This window comes from Saccopteryx leptura, chromosome 3 (genome assembly GCF_036850995.1).
Source record: "Saccopteryx leptura isolate mSacLep1 chromosome 3, mSacLep1_pri_phased_curated, whole genome shotgun sequence".
Lineage (NCBI taxonomy): Eukaryota > Metazoa > Chordata > Mammalia > Chiroptera > Emballonuridae > Saccopteryx > Saccopteryx leptura.
Genome location: NC_089505.1, coordinates 309,647,527 through 309,656,918, shown reverse-complemented (window position 1 = coordinate 309,656,918; position 9,392 = coordinate 309,647,527). Strand labels below are relative to the sequence as shown.

At 43.3% G+C, this 9,392-nt stretch overlaps 1 protein-coding gene across 1 annotated transcript in view; it reads left to right on the top strand.

Moving 5' to 3' along the window:
* Nucleotides 1-3,492: 3,492 nt before the first annotated feature.
* The window catches only part of MTFR1 (mitochondrial fission regulator 1), a 77,287-nt gene continuing 71,387 nt past the window's right edge, over nucleotides 3,493-9,392 (top strand). The window contains exon 1 of the mRNA XM_066378964.1: nucleotides 3,493-3,575. The gene's annotated coding sequence lies outside the window, so the exon portion shown is untranslated. The remainder of the gene's footprint in view (nucleotides 3,576-9,392) is intronic.

The following is a 9,392-nucleotide window of genomic DNA, read 5'->3' as shown; positions in this document are numbered from 1 at the left end:
TAAAGCACCCCTCACATGGGCACTTCACTGTTCTACCCAATGGTCTTTTACCGGGTAGGATTTCCTGGATTCTAACTCAGGACCACTTGAGGCCCATTCCAGTGTGTTATATTTCCTATAGACAGGAAATCAGAGCTGGAGGGAAAACAGAACTAGAAAGAAAGGGTCTGGATTTCCAAGGAAGATACTGTGTAAGACTTGCAGATTATTACCAAGTGGGACTGTCCTTAAACCTAACATGAGAAACAGGCTGATAGACACTTGTGGACATTTGTCTGTCCTCTACTTTACTACCATTGGATCACAACCGCATGATCTGACTGTATCTCCCTATGGCTATTATTTACAGGGACCTGTGATATAAGTCAGGTATTGCCTTTAGTATTTTATACCAGTCCTCAGACTACGCTTTGAGGTGGCTATTTTCCCCACTGCGCACATCAGGAAACTGAGACCAAGGGAGTCTGATTGGTTTTCCCAAGGCCACAGAGCTGGTAAGTAGCAGAGGCATATTTTGAATATGGGTCTGTCTGACTTAGAAGCCCGCATTCTTTCTACAACAGAATTATGCTTCACTGTCTACCAACATGAACAAATGGAGCCTGACCTTTTTACAAAGAAGCTGACCCACAAGGGCCTTGATCACCTCATATACCATCCTAATATCACTTAATAGTGAATGAATATTTTGCTTAAATAATGGCATTATAATTCTTTAATTTCCTGTTAGCAATTGGAAGCATGGAAAGGTCAAGGTGTTTTTTCCAAGGCCACAAAGCGAGTGAAAGCTCTAATTCTTCTCTTCTATTTCATAAATACTCCAACCAGAAGATTAAGTTACAGCCATCCTGGATTCTGCCAAGAAATCTGAGTCATTAATTTAGGTAAAGAACTCCAGGATCAAATACACTAAAAAGAAAAAAATATATATATTCTTCTAAAACTCCCAAATGGTTAGCCTGTAGCTTTCTACAATAGTTTCCAAAGTTAACTATGCAGAACAAGCACCTAAAATTCTGGGAAGGGGCTTGGGCATATGTATTTTTAAATATGCTCCAAAGTAAATTTAAGAACCATTGACCTTGTGGCAGAGACAGAAATTATATTAGTTATTCATTGTTTCCTAACAAAGTACTAAAAAACGTAGTAGTTTGCCACAATCATTTATCACCTCAAATCTGTGTGTGAGGAATCTGTGCTCAGCCTAGCTGGATGTCACTGGCTCAGGGTCTATTACACTACTGCATCAAGGTGTCAGTCAGGCTGCAGCCATTTGAAGGTTCAAGTGCGAGAAGATCTTTTTTTGTTGTTGTTTTTTTTCAAAGGTTGATGTCCCGCAGGCTTGCTTTTTTTTTTAAAGACTTTATTTATTCAATTTTTTTTCAGAGAGGAGAGGGGGCGAAAGAGAAGGGGGGGAGCAGGAAGCATCAACTCCCATATGTGCCTTGACCAGGCAAGCCCAGGGTTTCGAACCAGCGACCTCAGTGTTCCAGGTTGATGCTTTATCCCGCTGCGCCACCACAGGTCAGGCACGGGAGAAGATCTTTTTCCAACTTCACTCACATGGTTGTTAGCAGGATTTAATTTCTCACAGACTGGTGGACATAGGGTCTTAGTTCTTTGTTGGCTATTGGCCAGAGGCCTCCCCCAGTTCCTTGCTGGGTAGGCCTCTCCAATGGGTAGCTCACAATATGATGGCTGGCATATGCCAGAGCAAGTGAAGGAAAGACTAAAAGAGAACAAGCAAGATGAAATCCAAAATCCTTTGCCTGACCTGTGGTGGCGCAGTGGATGAAGTGTCTACCTTTCTGAAATGCTGAGGTCCTGGTTTGAAACCCTAAGCTTGTGGGGTCAAGGTACATAGTTTAAATCAACTATGAATTGATGCTTCCTGCTCCTCTTCTCTGCCCCCTCCCCCTCTCTAAAACAAATAAAATCTTTAAAAAAATAAAATAAAAGTCATGCCTGACCTGTGGTGGCGCAGTGGATAGAGTGCTGACCTGGAATGCTGAGGTCACTGGTTCAAAACCCTGGACTTGCCCAGTCAAGGCACTTCAACAAGCAACCAATGAACAGCTAGAATAAAGCAACTACTTCTTGTCACCCACACCCACCCCTCCTGTAAAATCAATCAATAAAAAAATTTTTTTTTTAAATAGCCACAGTTATTTTTGTAACCTAATCTTAGAATGACATCCTATCATACTTGCTATTCCTCAGAAGGAAATCGCTAGGTCCAACCCATCCTCAAGGAGAGGGGATTACATAAGGGCATGAATACTAGAAGCAGGGATCTTTGGCGGCCATCATAGAGGCTGTCTGTCACAGAAACATAAACAAAGAATGATAAAACGATTTGGTAATGTATTTTCTAGCTCTGTCTGCTGAGAGAATAGATTCAATGACACCCCAGTAGCAACAAGTACACCCAATGCCTAGACCTGGCACTCACTCCTTTGTGATGTGTGCCCTGAGCCCCCACGCAGGCTTAGCTTCCAGGCTCCCTCCATACCTTCATGATAACGTTTGGTGACATATGTTAAATTGTATTTCTATCTCCCTGTTAGCCTGTAGGCTCACGGAGGGTTTGGTTCAAGGCTTTAAATTTTTGTAGTTATAGTTGGCCCCCAAAAGCCCTTACTGAGTAAATGAATTAATGCTTTTGCTGAAGAAGGGAAGCCTTCGCCAGGGGGACTTGGGCAACCGGTATCACAACACCAGAGCTCTGGTGCCTGCCCAGTGACCTCTGGGACAATTACAATGGGCGGTAAGTGAGGCAGCCAATCAGCAACAGCCTCTTGAAACGCCATGGAGAAATACTGATAGATTTCTCACCTACATATGAATTTTTTATCAGGTCTTCATACATGACTATGCTATAAATGTTAACTATAAACATAATTATCATATTTTCATGACAAAATTTTTTGAAATCCAGTGTGTCCTACACTAGTAAACTATTAAAAAGCACGTGTCCCAATGAATCAAAGTAAACAGATGCTGGAACTTAAGACAGTAAAGTAAAATCCTCATCAGGCACTTTGTACGACCCCGAACCCTCTCTCCCCCTAAATACAAACGCATCCAGATGTGAGGTCCTCCTATGCAAAAGATCTGCTGTGTGAACATCAGTGTGCACTGCGTGGGATGAAAGGGTTCAACATATGTTAGGTTAATAAGGGCTTAAAACTCATAGCTTCTTTCAAGATAATACACACTTTAGGCTACATTCAGAATGTGGGTCGTCCTGCACACCTAGGGCCTTACGTTTACAAACAAAAAAGTACTTCCCAGGACGGAGCTGGGCAGCCACAAAGCAAGTTCCAAGAGAAAGCACACGAACCACACCGAGCCCCGCGCGTGCGCACATTGGCGACGAAAGACTGCCACCGGCACGTGGGCGGTCCTCTAGCCTTTGCTCTCGGCTCTGGGCCCGCCTCCAGGTCGGAGGAAGCCGTTGATTGGTCAGTCTGGCCGCGGGTTGGGGATATTGGGTGATTGGCACCAACGTCTCGGGACCGCCAAGCTGGAAGCCGGAGTAGGTGAGGAAGACACCTCGCTGCCTCGCGGCTGAGGTAACTGGGGCTGGGGACTCGGGGAAGCGTTTGGCGTGGGATGGAGGTGGCGTTCCCGGGCCTCACGGCAGTGGGAAACTCGAACAACTGTCAGGGCAGGAGCTGAAGGAGCCGGGTTCGGGCTTGCGGGGAGACCGGCTGTCTCCGTTGGCGGGTTGGGTAGCTGCGCCGCGGCTGAAGCGAGGCGGGGAGGTGCTCGGGCAGCCGGGGCGGGATTGGAGCTTTGGCGGAGCGGAGGGAAGTCGGCGGAATTGCCCTGAAGGCTGGGCCTCACCCACGCACCCGTTCACCGCCCTGTCTGCCCCCTCCGCGGCCGTCGGAGCCCACCGTTGGCGCGCCGGCAGCCAGGCGGCGGGGTCGGAGGGCCGCCGCTCGCAGCGACTCCCCGGGGTGTGGCGCTCTTTCCCGGGACCCGGCGGGCGGGCCGCGGGGATTCCGGCTGCGGGAGGGGCACGCTTCTGGTCCGCCTGGGAGTTGAACTAGCCTCACCTGGCGTGTGTTGCGGTTTAACTTTAGCCTTCCAGAACTTCCTGACCATGACCAGGATTTGTATTAAGCCCCAAAGAGATGATCGACCTTTGGACATGTAAAAACACATTTTATTATGGAACCCTTCAAACTGTGCAGAGCGTGAAAGGATAGTATAAAGAACTCGGCCTGCCGTCACCCAGTTTCATCAATTACCAATATGTGACCTGCCCCTCCGCCCCAGGTTAATTTGATGTAAATCCCGGACATATTTTAACTGTTTTACACATTTACATATTTCTACGGCTGGCTGTGATCAGTGAGCATGCTTCTTTTCCAGTCTTTTGTTTCTAAAGTGGTTGTGTAAAGTGAAGCCCACGTTAAGGGAGCGCAGGTGAGGCGAATCCCTAGGGCGAGGCCCCAGGCATGGCGGCAGCGGCCTCTCCAGGGCGCTATTCTGGGGTCCAGGATGCTGCTTTCCCGTAGTTCCAAGGTTTCCAGAGCCAGACCTCAGGACCCGGGCCTGGAGGACTGAACCGTTCCCAGTGCACCAATAGCCAAGGTTTGGGAGCAGCCTAAGTGTCCATCAGTGGATGAGTGGATAAAAAAGCTGTGGTACACAATGGAATACTACTCAGCAGGGAAAAAGAAGGAAATCTTACCACCTTCTGCAACAGCATGAATGTGGGCAGTTTACTCTCTGCGCAGGATTTCAAAATCAGTGAAAACAAAGGTATCCAATTTAGAACGGTAAAGAATAGTACAGCTAGTGCTCGACTTACGACCACGGTTGGGTCTGACAGACCTGTCGTAACACGATTTGGTCGTAAGTTGAGTAGGCTATATGTACAGTACTGTGAAACGATGTTATAAAAATCTTCAAGTCATATTTTCTCATTTTCTTTCATTATTGTTATATATCATAATTTTATTCATTTTATGCCATTGGTATCATCTCTACACCATTTTGTTTCTTATTTTTACATTTGTCAGGTTAAGTAGAACACTGCATTACCAGTACAACTGGTTTAATATTTGCAAAACATACAAAATTACAAAATACAGGTGCATACAAAAATACAAAATACAGGTGTAAAAAATACCATAGGAAACATTTTCCCAATTGTAAAACATATCAAAATATATAAACATGTACGAAATATTTTATTGGCCAGCACTGTGTAGGTCCAGCTGAGCAACGCTTGTGCTGCCAGACGTGGAGCAGTCGTGGCTAGCGATTGTGGTCGTAAAGTTGAATGGTTGTAAGTTGCATAGGTCCTAGGTCGATCAATACCTGTACTGATAATTTCTATTATGGAGCTCTTAATATGAATGAGGCACTCTGAAATTGTTTCCACCTTTTCACTTAAGTTTAACAACAGCTGGGTTAAGTAGCTATCTCTCTCTTTTTTTTTTTTTGTATTTTTCTGAAGTTGGAAACGGGGAGGCAGTCAGACAGACTCCCGCATGCGCCCAACCGGGATCCACTGGCATGCCCACCAGGGGGCGATGCTCTGCCCATCTGGGGCATTGCTCTGTTGCAACCAGAGCCATTCTAGCGCCTGAGGCAGAGGCCACAGAGCCATCCTGAGCACCCTGGCCAACTTTGCTCCAATGGAGCCTCGGTTGCAGAAGGGGAAGAGAAAGACAGAGAGGAAGGAGAGGGGGAGGGGTGGAGAAGCAGATGGGCGCTTCTCCTCTGTGCCCTGGCCAGGAATCGAACCCAGGACTCCTGCACGCCAGGCTGATGCTCTACCACTGAGCCAACCGGCCAGGGCAGTTGTCTCATTTTAAAGGAAAGAGGCTTAGAGAGGTTAAGCAGTTTGCCTAGGAAGGTTCACAATGATGTGGGGGGCATAACTGGAATTTAGTATGCTAATCCTGGTCACTGCAAACAAAGTCCTTTTTTTTTTAAGAATCCGATGGCTTTAGGCGACCCCTGTGTTTTGGTCTTCTACCCCTGCCGGGGTCACGACCCACAGGTTGAGAACAGCTGTTTTAGAGAGAGGAAAGAGAAAGGCGGGGTGGAGGAGGAGTGAGGAGCATCAATTCGTAGTTGGCTTTGCCTGTGTGCCTTGCACTGGGCAAGCCCAGGGGTTTGAAACCAGCGACCTCAGCATTCCAGGTTCAACTCTATCCACTGTGCCACCACAGGTCATGCCAAAGTCCTTGCTTGCTCTTTTAACCATAATTGAATGTCCTAAGAATTGTGGAGTAAATGTAACTGGAGAATTATTTCTATTGTGCTATACAAATCCATAATAAGGAGGGAGGGAGCCTGGAAATTTACTTGAGTACAATAGTAGTATAGGTATTTTTGTTTTTTGGAAACTGTAAAACGTTATTACAATTGAATTTAAAGTTAGGAGCAACTTATATAAGTATAGTTCAGTAAGTCCTAAGTGTTAATTTTTTTTTACCCCATGTGGTCTATTGCTACTTTTAATTACAGGGGCAAAGTTGAGTAAGTTGTGACAGAGACCCTGTGACCCACAAATAAAATGTTTATTATTTGGCCCATAACAGGAAAAGTGCCAAGCCCTGTTCTGGACCTTTTTAATGGATGCGCCTCTACACATTGTTCTTTCTTTTTTTTTTTTTCTTTCTTTTTCTTTCTGTATCTTTTTTACAAAAATGAGATTATAAACAGTATTTTGTAATCTAGATTATGTATTAACCACTGTTTTTTAGACTTAAACTATTATTTTGTTAAGTTTTGCTTAGTCTTTCATCTGCATCCCTCATTTCCCCAGTCTTACATTACTAAGAATCTTCATCCAACACTATTAGAGGATTAAGGAACTAGAATCAGTGGCATTTATTCAGAGGCCAGTAGAGAAGATCTGTAAATCGGTATATAGGATTTTTATTGTAGGGGAGTAATTCAAAAGTCTAGAAGCAAGGTTAGACTCTGGTATGCATGAGGTACAAGTGTGTAAAACGGTCCTTTCTTTTTATATACTTTTTTTTTTTTTTCAGATAGAAGAGAGAGAGAAAGAAAGAAAAAGGGAAGGGTGGGGAAGGAGTGGGAACTATCAACTTGTAGTAGTTGTTTCTTTTATGTGCCTTGACCCGGCAAGCCCCGAGGTTTTAAGCGACTTCAGCATTCCAAGTCAAAGCTTTATTCACTGTGCCATCACTGGTCAGGCTTCTTTTCCAATTTTTGAACAATTATTTTTTTTTCTTTTTTTTAAATTCATTTTGGAGAGGGAGAGACAGAGGAGAGACAGAAGGGGGGGGAGGAGCTGGAAGCATCAACTCCCATATGTGCCTTAACCAGGCAAGCCCAGGGTTTCGAACCGGCGACCTCAGCATTTCCAGGTCAACGCTTTATCCACTGCGCCACCACAGGTCAGGCTGAACAGTTATTCATAATACTTAAGAGGACAGCTTACTTCAATTTTTTTGTGTCAGATTCTTTTTGATTTTTTGTTTTTTTTCTCTTTTTTTTGTACTTTTATTTTTTTTTCAGATTATTTCTTTAGAACAAATTTCTACAAGTGAAACTGCTTTTATGTTCATATTGCTAGGTTGGCCATCAGAAAGGTTGTGCTTTGTCCAAGCCTTTACCAATATTGGGTCATCTCCCTTTTCATCTTTGCCAGTCTGATGGGGAAAAAAGAGATAACAGTTTTAATTAACATTTGTTTGGTTAGTAATGAGATTACTAAACATATTTTCATATTTATTCTCCATTTGTGTTTCCACTTAAAAAATGCCTACTCTTTTCCTTTTTCTATGGGGCTCTGATCTAGTTGATTGCAAGAACTTTATATTCATTAGGATAGTAATCATTTTTTATATGCAAGTGGCAAACGGATTTCTCCATCACTTATGTATTCTCTCTTAAACACTACATAATGGCTAATAAAATGAAATATGTGTATCAGCTAGGAGAGCACTCAGGACTGCAGTTTTGGGGACCAGCACATGCCATCTCTGAAATCCTTTATTAATGATACTGAAGTTGTTGCCAGCCAGTCAATATGCAAGTCATTATTACCAAATAAATTGTATTGTATAAGTTGACATTATTTAACAAACTATACTCCTGGATGTGACTAGTATGAATTGGTTATACATTAAAATGTAAAAAGACACAGAAGTAGGGAGTTAAATCTCCATTACTGAAAAAAGTAATTCTAATTTATTTTTAATGTGTAAATACATGAATATTTAAAATAGTATAACTAAGTTTATTTTCTAGAAAAATTTTATTGACTTTTTGAAGTAGAATTCTATTAGGTATACTCTAAGTATTTTTTTTTACACAGATTTTTTCTATAAGTGAGCAATTGTATGTTTCTTTTTATTTTATTCATTTTTTTAAAGAGAAGAGACACAGAGAGAGAGAGAGAGAGAGAGAGAGAGAGAGAGAGAGAAGGGGGGGAGGAGCAGGAAGCATCAACTCTCATATGTGCCTTGACCAGGCAAGCCCAGGGTTTTGAACCAGCGACCTCAGCATTCCAGGTCGACACTTGATCCACTGCGCCACCACAGGTCAGGCAGTATACTGTAAGTATTAATGTGATATATAATGTGTACTTACATTAGGGTAATAAGCTAGTATCCTAGAGAGATGATTTTAGGTGGAACAGGAATCGACTTTGTATTTACTTTAGCCAAGATATCTCTTTTAATCCCAATCTGTTTGAACTCAGAGAGTGCAACTTATGGTTAAGATTTTTAAAGTGTATTGAGAAAAATATTCTGAAATAGCAAGCCTTGATTACATAGATATTATTGCTTGGGATGAGGTTAAGTTTATTTAATTTTTTAAAAAGTGACTTAATTTAAACTATTTTTTTTTTTTTTTGGATTTTTTCCGAAGTTGGAAACGAGGAGGCAGTCAGACAGACTCCCGCTTGCGCCCAACTGGGATCCACCGGCATGCCCACCAGGGGGCGATGCTCTGCCCATCTGGGGCGTTGCTCTGTTGTAACCAGAGCCATTCTAGCGCCTGAGGCAGAGGCCACATAGCCATCCTCAGCGCCTGGGCCAACTTTGCTCCAGTGGAGCCTTGGCTGCAGGAGGGGAAGAGAGAGACAGAGAGGAAGGAGAGGGGGAAGGGTGGAGAAGCAGATGGGCGCTTCTCCTGTGTGCCCTGGCCGGGAATTGAACCCGGGACTCCTGCACGCCAGGCCGACGCTCTACCACTGAGCCAACTGGCCAGGGCCTAAATTAAATTATTAAAAGCATTAAGATCTGACAAAAATTATAATTCATAATGTCTGAAATTAGTAAATTTAGTGTTTCCCCCAAGTATATATTGCTAATTTTATTCATATTGTCTAAAGTTTGAATAATTTTTACATCTCCACTTAATTATATTTCATTTACTTAGTTTAA